This window comes from Oncorhynchus masou, chromosome 8 (genome assembly GCF_036934945.1).
Source record: "Oncorhynchus masou masou isolate Uvic2021 chromosome 8, UVic_Omas_1.1, whole genome shotgun sequence".
In the NCBI taxonomy this organism is placed as follows: Eukaryota; Metazoa; Chordata; class Actinopteri; order Salmoniformes; family Salmonidae; genus Oncorhynchus; species Oncorhynchus masou.
Genome location: NC_088219.1, coordinates 39320447 through 39332025, shown reverse-complemented (window position 1 = coordinate 39332025; position 11579 = coordinate 39320447).

Below are 11579 nucleotides of genomic sequence, written 5' to 3'. Positions count from 1 at the left end.
CAACTTGCCGATGAGTGTGTAGCGGTATTTATTAGAGAGGGGTAAAGAAATATTTTGTTCGTGCGCCAGGCAGGTATTAACCATGCCGAAAGGAAAAGAGTAGAATAGAGAGAGTACCACTACCAGACCCACACACATCAGCAGAAGGGACTGCCTAGAGTGTAGCCTGTTTACCAGATAGCCAGTGGAGAGAAAAGAGAATACACACACCATATAAAACCCACATCACAGCACAACCCCAACAAGAATACCTCATACAATAATAATAATACTAATAATGGCAGAGCAATTTAACAGCAACTTCATACAAGAAAGAACCCAGTCATCAGAGGATTTGCAATAATCTGTATTATTTTCTAGTGGATGAGTGCAGAGGGTATGAATGTGGGGGGTGTTCATCGACACAACTTAAAAATGTCCAGTCTTCTCGGCCACATGTCATTAGTACACCTCACCTCAATACAGTTCACATAACAATACACAACTTGCAAGCAACCTCCCTTTTAACTAAAATGTCCATCGAAATACTTCTGGTAGGGCAATTATAGTCCAGCTCTAATGAACTTCAATGGGAAGGGCATTTGAAAAATAGAGAGTCTGTTGCAGGGTAAAGCACTGGAACGATAGCGGGAAGAGAAAGAGAACAAGAGAGATCTTAGCTGTGGTCATCAGGCGTGCCGGTGTACTGTCTGACTGTCCGATGGTTTGTATGTTAAAGCTTTGCAACAATGTTGCTACTAATCCATGCGATCCATAATGGGCGCGGTCCCAAACGAAAACAACCACGACCTAGAGCTATTACACCGATGATTGAGTTAAATACTTTATAAACTACACACGCTGAAAACAAACAAAACCTCTGCAGCACAGCACACACAATCAAACTGTCGCGCCACCAAAGAGCTGAATGAGCCCTCTTTATTTCCTCCTTCCTTACTGCTCATGCTCTCTTAAAGTGGCAGTGCATATGGTGAAGGCTCCGTGCAGATTTCGCCACACCCCCCCCCCCCATGAAAAAACAACGCCTGTAGAAACAGAGAGGATGCAGGCTTTGACAGGTTCATGTTCCTGCTACACAAAACCAGGGAAGTCCTCATCATCAGAGTCCTCCACGAAGAGGTCCTGCAGGTGTTGCTTTTGCCTGCGATCCAGCTCTTCTGATGTAGGGTAGCAGGGCTTTAGGTCAACAACATGCACCGTCCTGACATTTTCCCCATTGTCCTCCAAACAGACCAAGTAGTTCACTGGTCCCAACTGCTGCACTACACGGAATGGACCTTTCCATCTCGAAGCTAGCTTGGCAGTGAACTTCTTAGACGCCTTTGACAGATGATGTGAACGTACCCAGACACGAGACTTGGGTGGGAAAAACACGTCTCGTCTATGTTTGTCATAGTTTCTCAGCTGTCGTTGTTTGCTTTGGTTTTTCTTGCCTCCACTCTGGCTAGCAAGGTGTGGTGGTGTTGTCAGGTGAAACATTGGAACTTTGCAAGACTCTGTCCTTCGGACCTTTTAGTGGTCTTCCCAGGTGGAGTTCGGCGAGAGTGACCCCAGAAGTCTCCTGCACGGCAGAGTTCAGTGCAAAGCGAAATTCTGGAAGATGCTGATCCCACCTTGTGTGCTGATTCCCCACGAATGAAGCAATCATCCCCTTCAGGGTTCGGTTTACCCTCTCGGTCAGGTTGGTCTGAGGATGATAGGCTGTGGTCAACTTGGCAATTACACCCCAGTAGGTACAGAGCTCTTTGTAGATTCCTGATATGAACTGCAGACCTCGGTCAGAGAGGATTTGGTCTGGAATCCCGAATCTGGTAAAGACCTCCCTTCTCAGAATTAGAGCAATGGCTGATGCAGTGGCTTTGCGGAGGGGAAACAACTCCACCCAGTGTGTGTAGTAGTCCACTACCACCAATAAAAATTCATTCCGTGTCCCCGGGCTGGGAGGAAAAGGTCCCATGAGGTCAATTCCCAACATTTTATTTGGATGGGTCACCACAGTCTGCTGCATTTTCCCGGCAGGTCTGCCAATGTCTGGTTTGTATTTCTGGCAGATTTCACACTGCTGTACAAACTTCCGGGTATCAACCCACATTCCTGGCCAGTAAACCACCTCTTGTAGTCTTCGATGAGTTTTAAAAACTCAAAGATGGCCACTCATGGGATTGGCATGATAAACTTGGATCATCTGGTCACTCAATGTAGAGGGAATGAAGACGCGATAATGGTTGCTGTGTATTCCATTTCTTCTTGGAGTTTTTCGATACACTTTATCCTGAATTATGCTATACTTATCATTGAAGCGACTCTTGGAGTCTTCTTCAGACAGACTCTTGTGGATCGCCATGATGGCAGCATCCTTCTGCTGTGCTCTCCATACACTCATCATCCAGAAGAAAGGAATCATCCAGACATTTAGCGGTAGTATAAGTACTGCACAAGGGAGGACAAACATTGGCAGTCTCCGAGAAAGGGCATCTGGTACAACGTTCAGTTTTCCTTTGCGATACACAATGATGAAGTCAAACTTCTGCAGTCTGATAGACCAGCGAATAAGACGGCTGTTGGTCTTGCCTGATGCCAGAACCCACTGCAGAGCAGCATGGTCTGTGACAACGGTGAAGATCTTTGCCTCCAAGTAGTAGCTCCATTTCTCCAAAGCCCAGACCACAGCGAGGCACTCCCTTTCAGTCGTTGAATAATTCCTCTCAGCTGAATTAAGGGTGCGACTTGCATAGGCAAGAACTTCTTCTGTTCCAAGTCCTGTTTGTTGAGCCAAGACTGCTCCAAGTCCTGTTTGACTTGCATCCGTGTACACAATGAAATGAGCATTCAGGTTAGGATGTCCAAGCACTGGAGGAGTAATTAGACTGTTTTTGAGTGCTTCAAATGCACTTTGGCATGCAGGGGTCCATTGGAATTTCACACCGTTCTTCTTAAGGTGGTTGAGGGGTTCAGCTACCTTTGAAAAGTCAGGCATAAACCTGTGGTACCATCCAGCCATGCCCAGAAACCGCTGAACAGCCTTGAGGGATGTGGGAATTGGTAATTCCTGCACGGCTGCAACTTTGGCTGGATCTGCATGGATTAACCACATGACCAAGTAACTTGAGTTCTGGCAGACAGAAATGACACTTCTTCAAGTTCAAGGTCAAACCTGCAGCCTTTAGTCTGTCGAAGATGAACTGAATGTCTTGCAGATGATCCGTGACAGAGGAGGAGTAGATTATGATGTCATCCAGATACACAAGACAATTTCTATCCCTCAGATCTCCCAGGACAGTCTCCATCAACCTTTGGAAGGTTGCTGGAGCATTCTTCAAACCAAAAGGCATGACTTTGAAGGAGTACAAACCAGCAGGTGTGACAAAGGCAGTCTTGTCCTGACTAGCGGGATCCATTGACCCCTGCCAATAGCCACTGTTCAGATCCAGATTACGAAAGATGGATGCTCCTGCCAGAGATTCCAGTATGTCATTTATGTTTGGTAGAGGGTAGGCATCGCTTTCTGTTATGGCATTCGGCTTCCTGTAGTCCACACAGAATCGATATCCACCATCTTTCTTAGGAATCAGGACAACCGGAGAAGCCCATCCGGAAAAAGAAGGTTCCACAATTCCATTCTCCAAAATGCTTTTGAGCTGTTCATTGAGAATTGCCAGTTTGGTGGGGGACAGCCTGTAAGGACGCTGCTTTATGGGGACCTCATGCCGGGTATAGATTTTGTGTTTGAAGACGGTTGTACGGCCGAGTGTAAGAGTACAGACCTCACTGTTCATGTCCAACATTTGGGAGAGCTGCCACCTTTCATCATCCGACAGACATGCCTGTTCCACCGCTTGTTTGATGTAGAAATCAGCATCAGGTTTGCTTTTGCTCTCATATAAATGGGGGGGGGGGGGGTAAGGCGGTAATCAGGTTGATAGTTGGGTTCTCAGACTTCACTGGTGGAACATGTTTTTGTCTTTGTCTCTTTATATTTTCTCTGACTTGACCTTGTCCGGACTCTGCATAATGTAGCAGGCTCCAACCTGAAATCAGTGCATTACCAGGTTGAAATGGATGACGCTGGGAATAGTCCGAGTGTAGCTGATAGGAGGGTTCAGACATAGAGATGGTCAGTCCACTGAAGAACAGGAAGTCTAGGCCAAGGACTACAGCAAATGCAAGGCTTGAATCTGCAAGAATTGCCACAGGAAGGTTAATAGTCTCACCATGCAGTTTTATTATTATACTAATCCAGCCCAAGGGAGTGGTAGGTTCTCCATTGGCCACGTACAATGGTCCCTCCTCCCATGTTCGTAGCTCCTCATGAGGTAATGCCATGTTCTGCCACAGGGCCTCTTGCATCAGGGTGTAAGTGTCGATTATGGCCTTCCCTCTCCAGTTCCTAACAGTCAGAGGAACCAATAGTTGTTGCGGAATAGGAATAAGACCGCTAGCTGTGCTGTCTAAAGGCTTGATGGTGGGCATTAAGGCTGACCCAATTGTATGCAAGCCACCATGCCTTTCTAAACTTTCAGTCTTCGGTCCTTTCTGACTTTTTCCTGAATTCTGATGCTGGACATAGAGCTGGAGGATGTTGGACTTTACACATCCAACACATAACTGGACATTTGTCCTGGATCTTGGGTACAAATATCTGAGATGGTTTAGCCCCAGGAGAGTTATGGGTATACTGGGATGAGGGAACGGGGTTTTTAGTTTGGAGGCGGTGCTTCCATTCCTTCTCAAACTGAGTCCCAAGACGCACCAGATCATCCACATTTTGCACACGTTCTCGAAGTTGACTAGCAAGGCGAGGAACCATGTTCTTAAGAAGGAGTTTGACAATCTCCTTCTCAGTAATGTCAGCCTTCCATCTCCTACATAGAACTCGATAGGAGAAGGCAAAGTCCTGTATTGGCTCTGCTTCACCCTGGACTCTGTTACGAACACGTTCCGCCAGTTCATCCCCATAATCCTCTGAGAGGAAGGCTAAGAGGAATATTTTTTGAAACTCCTCCCAGGTTGACACATGTTCACGAGCTATCTCCCACCAGTCTCTTGCTGTACCATGGAGAACACTGCGGAGGGTGGCCTCCAAGTCAGTAAGGGGCCAGATAGAAAGAAAATCATTACACTTAGATAAGAAAAACAGTGGATCAACATCATCTTCTGGGCTGCCAAAAGTGGGGAAAAGTAGTTTGATAGGGAGGGAGCGCTCTAGAGGAGGCATGACAGTGGCAGCGGGAGTTCTGTTGTTTAACAGTATCTTCAGAGGGGTTTTTGTAGTACTACCTGTTCCTTTTCCCTTACTGGCCAAGCCAGTGGCAGAGGTACAACCTGAGGGAGGTGCAGAATATTTGTCCAGAAGGGAAAAGCACTGCATTACCTCCTGGTGCAGCTCTTCCAGTTGAAGGTCTGTGGCCTTCTGTGCTTTTTCCATCTCATGAATGGTGTCCTTTTGAGTCTGTTCAATCAAACATCGTAATTCCCCTGTGAGAGAGTTCTTCATGTCCTCCATAACTTCCTTCAGATAAGAACACACTCCCTTCACAACAGAGGCTGACTCCTCTGCTCTCTGTTTTTGTTCCTCCTCAAGAAAGATTATGACTTGATGATGGTTAGTTTCCATTTGTGTTTTGAACCGGTGCAGTTTTCCTTGAATATCCTGCTTCAGAGAATCTTGTAAATATTTCTGTCTCTGAACAATTTGTTGTTGGTTTTCCTCCATTTGACAGGGAAGGTAATCCAACCTCCGCTGCACATCTGTCTGATGAGCCTCCACACATTCACTGAGTTTGCGAATGGCATTCTCATGCATTGTCAAACTATGATTGGTGTGTGTCCATTGATGTTCCAGTTGTCCAGTGAGCACAGAGACACCTCTCCCAGTCTCTCTGGACAGGGTAACCGGAAGGGTTTGAGGGGAGGGTAATGGCGGAGATGTTATAGGTGAGCCAGAAACCTGGGGATTAGGATCAGTGCTATCCAACTCCATTAGTTCATCGAGTCCTTCCACAATGAAAGAATCCCGAACATGATTACCATCAGGTGTGTCCACATTGACACAGTATGGGGTTCCAACAAAAGACATGATTCAACCTTGTGTGGATGGTGTCATGAGTGTTTCTCTTCAAGTCCCTGTTTGGGCGACAAATTCTGTAGCGGTATTTATTAGAGAGGCTGGATATATATATATTTTTTTGCAACTTGCCGATGAGTGTGTAGCGGTATTTATTAGAGGGGTAAAGAATGATTTTGTTTGTCGCCAGGCAGGTATTAACCATGCCGAAAGGAAAAGAGTAGAATAGAGAGAGTACCACTACCAGACCCACACACATCAGCAGAAGGGACTGCCTAGAGTGTAGCCTGTTTACCAGATAGCCAGTGGAGAGAAAAGAGAATACACACCATATAAAACCCACATCACAGCACAGGGGTAACCCCAACAAGAATACCTCATACAATAATAATAATACTAATAATGGCAGAGCAATTTAACAGCAACTTCATACAAGAAAGAACCCAGTCATCAACAGAGGATTTGCAATAATCTGTATTATTTTCTAGTGGATGAGTGCAGAGGGTATGAATGTGGGGGGTGTTCATCGACACAACAAAGCCCTTAAAAATGTCCAGTCTTCTCGGCCACATGTCATTAGTACACCTCACCTCAATACAGTTCACATAACAATACACAACTTGCAAGCAACCTCCCTTTTAACTAAAATGTCCATCGAAATACTTCTGGCAGGGCAATAATAGTCCAGCTCTAATGAACTTCAATGGGAAGTGCATTTGAAAAATAGAGAGTCTGTTGCAGGGTAAAGCACTGGAACGATAGCGGGAAGAGAAAGAGAACAAGAGAGATCTTAGCTGTGTCTGACTGTCCGATGGTTTGTTGGTTTGTATGTTAAAGCTTCGCAACAATGTTGCTACTAATCCATGCGATCCATAATGGGCGCGGTCCCAAACGAAAACAACCACGACCTAGAGCGATTACACCGATGATTGAGTTAAATACTTTATAAACTACACACGCTGAAAACAAACAAAACTTCTGCAGCACAGCACACACAATCAAACTGTCGCGCCACCAAAGAGCTCCTCCCCAAAGAGCTGAATGAGCCCTCTTTATTTCCTCCTTCCTTACTGCTCGTACTCTCTTAAAGTGGCAGTGCACAGTGAAGGCTCCGTGCAGATTTTGCCACACTCTCTCTCATCATTACTCAAGGTCCTAAACGATATCATAACCGCCATCGATAAGAGACATTACTGTGCAGCCGTATTCATCGACCTGGCTTAGGCTTTCGACTCAATCACAACATTCTTATTGGCAGACTCAACAGCCTTGGTTTCTCAAATGATTGCCTCGCTTGGTTCACCAACTACTTCTCCGATAGAGTTCAGTATGTCAAATCACCACTGCGACCTGTATGCTCTCGTTGGCCGGCCCTCGCTTCATACTCGTCGCCAAACCCACTGGCTCCAGGTCATCTACAAGTCTCTGCTAGGTAAAGCCCTGCCTTATCTCAGCTCACTGGTCACCATAGCAGCACCCACACGTAGCACACGCTCCAACAGGTATATCTCACTGGTCATCCCCATCGCCAATTCTTCCTTTGGCCATCTCTCCTTCCAGTTCTCTGCTGCCAATGACTGGAACGAACTGCAAAAATCTCTGAAGCTGGAGACTCTTACCTCCTCACTAGCTTTAAGCTCCAGCTGTCAGAGCAGCTCACAGATCACTGCACCTGTACATAGCCCATCTGTAAATATCCCATCCAATCTACCTCATCCCCATACTGTATTTATTTATCTCGCTCCTTTGCACCCCAGTATCTCTACTTGCACATTCATCTTCTGCAGACCCTACCACTCCAGTGTTTAATTGCTATATTGTAATTACTTCGCCACCATGGCCTATTTATTGCCTTAACTCCCTTATCTTACTTCATTTGCATTCACAATATATAGACTTTTTGTTTTCTACTTCATTTGCACATGCTATATATATATTTTTCTATTGTATTATTGATTGTATGTTTGTTTTTTCCATGTGTTCCTCGTGTTGTTGTATGTGTCGAATTGCTTTATCTTGGCCAGGTCGCAGTTGCAAATGAGAACTTGTTCTCAACTAGCCTACCTGGTTAAATAAAGGTGAAATAAATAAAGCATGGCGGTTGGAACCAAAATTCTAAAATTTGGACTCATCAGACCAAAGGACAGATTCCCAACGGTCTAATGTCCATTGCTCGTGTTTCTTGGCCCAAGCAAGTCTCTTCTTCTCATTGGTGTCCTATAGTAGTGTTTTCTCCTCTGAACAGTTCATGTTGTCTGTTACTTGAACTATGTGAAGCATTTATTTGAGGTGCAATTTCTGAAGCTGGTAACTTTCATGAACATACCCCCTACAGAAAAGTAACTCTGGGTCTTCCTTTACAGTGGCAGTCCTCATGAGAGCCAGTTTCATCATAGAACATGGTTGTTTTTGCGACCGCACTTAAAGAAACTCAAAAGTTTTCCGGATTGACTGACCTTCATGTCTTAAAAGTAATGATGGAATGATGTTGCTTATTTGATCTGTTCTTGCCATAATATGGACTTGGTAGTTTACCAAATAGGGCTACCTATTGTATACCACCCCTACCTTGTCATAACACAACTGGTTGGCTCAAACGCATTAAGAAGGAAAGAAAATCCACAAATTAACTTTTAACAAGGCACACCTGTTAATTGAAATGCATTCCAGGTGACTACCTTATGATGCTGGTTGAGAGAATGCCAAGAGAGTGCAATGGGTGGCTACTTTGAAGAAACTCAAATGTAAAATATGAAATCTATTTAGATTTTTTTCACTTTTTTGTTTACTACATGATTCGATATGTGTTATTTCATAGTTTTGATGTCTTCACTATTAAATAGTCAAAAATAAAATAAAAACCTGGAACGAGTCAGTGTGTCCAAACTCTTGACTGGTACTGTATTTATACACTGCTCAAAAAAATAAAGGGAACACTTAAACAACACAATGTAACTCCAAGTCAATCACACTTCTGTGAAATCAAACTGTCCACTTAGGAAGCAACACTGATTGACAAATTTCACATGCTATTGTGCAAATGGAATAGACAACAGGTGGATATTATAGGCAATTAGCAAGACACGCCCAATAAAGGAGTGGTTCTGCAGGTGGTGACCATAGACCACTTCTCAGTTCCTATGCTTCCTGGCTGATGTTTTGGTCACTTTTGAATGCTGGCGGTACTTTCACTCTAGTGGTAGCATGAGTCTACAACCCACACAAGTGGCTCAGGTAGTGCAGCTCATCCAGGATGACACATCAATGCGAGCTGTGGCAAGAAGGTTTTCTGTGTCAATCAGCGTAGTGTCCAGAGCATGGAGGCGCTACCAGGAGACAGGCCAGTACATCAGGAGACGTGGAGGAGGCTGTAGGAGGGCAACAACCCAGCAGCAGGACTGCTACCTCCGCCTTTGTGCAAGGAGGAGCACTGCCAGAGCCCTGCAAAATTACCTCCAGCAGGCCACAAATGTGCATGTGTCTGCTCAAATGGTCAGAAACAGACTCCATGAGGGTGGTATGAGGGCCCGACGTCCACAGGTGGGGGATGTGCTTACAGCCCAACACCGTGCAGGATGTTTGGCATTTGCCAGAGAACACCAACATTGGCAAATTCGCCACTAGCGCCCTGTGCTCTTCACAGATGAAAGCAGGTTCACACTGAGCACATGTGACAGACGTGACAGAGTCTGGAGATGCCGTGGAGAATGTTCTGTTGCCTGCAACATCCTCCAGCATGACCGGTTTGGCGGTGGGTCAGTCATGGTGTGGGGTGGCATGTCTTTGGGGTGCCGCACAGCCCTCCATGTGCTCGCCAGAGGTAGCCTGACTGCCATTAGGTACCGAGATGAGATCCTCAGACCCCTTGTGAGACCATATGCTGGTGTGGTTGGCCCTGGGTTCCTCCTAATGCAAGATGATGCTAGACCTCGTGTGTCTGGAATGTGTCAGCAGTTCCTGCAAGTGGAAGGCATTGATGCTATGGACTGGCCCGCCCGTTCCCCAGACCTGAATCCAATTGAGCACATCTGGGACATCATGTCTTGCTCCATCCACCAACGCCACGTTGCACCACAGACTGTCCAGGAGTTGGCGGATGCTTTAGTCCAGGTTTGGGAGGAGAACCCTCAGGAGACCATCCGCCACCTCATCAGGAGCATGCCCAGGCGTTGTAGGGAGGTCATACAGGCACGTGGAGGCCACACACACACTCCTGAGCCTCATTTAGACTTTTTTAAAGGACATTACATCAAAGTTGGATCAGCCTGTAGTGTGGTTCTCCACTGAGTGTGACTCCAAATCCAGACCTCCATGGGTTGATAAATTTGATTTCCATTGATAATTTTTGTGTGATTTTGTTGTCAGCACATTCAACTATGTAAAGAAAAAAGTATTTAAAAATAATATTTCATTCATTCAGATGTAGGATGTGTTATTTTAGTGTTCCCTTTATTTTTTTGAGCAGTGTATATGACAATTTTATGAATAGTATAATTGCGTGATATGATTGCATTTTGCCTGCTTTTCCCCGTCGACCCAAGATGAATGGTTTTGCCCACTAATTTCTTGCTTCACTGCTTTGCTTGTGTCTAAGTGTCTATTCTGAAAAGAAAATTGAAGGAAGTTGTTTATCTACTTTGTTGTGCTGTTGCTGGCTTTGCTGTATGGTAGCCAGAGTCTACCAGCAGTTAGCTACAGATTGTACTCCAGATAATGTGATGTTACCAAAGATTTCGGGTGACCATGCCTGGGTGTTACAGGAAAGCCCCATACAAACTATCGCCATGTATCGAGTGAGATATGCCTTTTGCATGTGTGTAGATCATTGTTGTCATCTACTTGTGGCCGCAGATAAGATGGCAAGGAACCTCCTCGCTCGGTACGAAACATGGATTGAATATCTTTGAGTTTTCACTGGTTTTTGTAGAACCACCTGCAATGGAAACTGACATTTCTAATATACTTTTTTCACCAAATCGAGAACAAAGAAAGTATTGCCAAGAACAGCTTAGTTTTATGGGGCTTTCTTGTAATGCCCAGGATTGGACACCAAAAGTATCTGGTGTACAATCTGTAGCTAGTCAGTAGTTTACCTACTGAAGGTTGCACCATGTCCATTACAATGTAGAACATGTATGTCTCTTATGGAAGATGCCAAAACTTTGGACATAACAATAGATACACTGTACAATAAAATTGTTGATTCAACTTACAAATTTTCTTACCAGGCTGCTGTAAAATGTCAAGTCCAATCTGGATTTTGTGTTGCGTTAACTTAATCTAATGTTTCTTCAAACTAGTAAATACGTGGAAATGTAGATTTACTAACTTGAGTGAACATGATACTTTTAGTGAAATCAATAAGCTTCAACAGATTTTTTTGCTACGCAATTGGTTTTGACAAATTCCTAAAAGGAGAGGACAAGTGTTTGCTAGTCGGAAAAACAACATTTTGGTTCTTTCAATTTACCAAAACGTTTTCTACTAGGCTGTCTTAAAATGCTAAGTTGTCAAC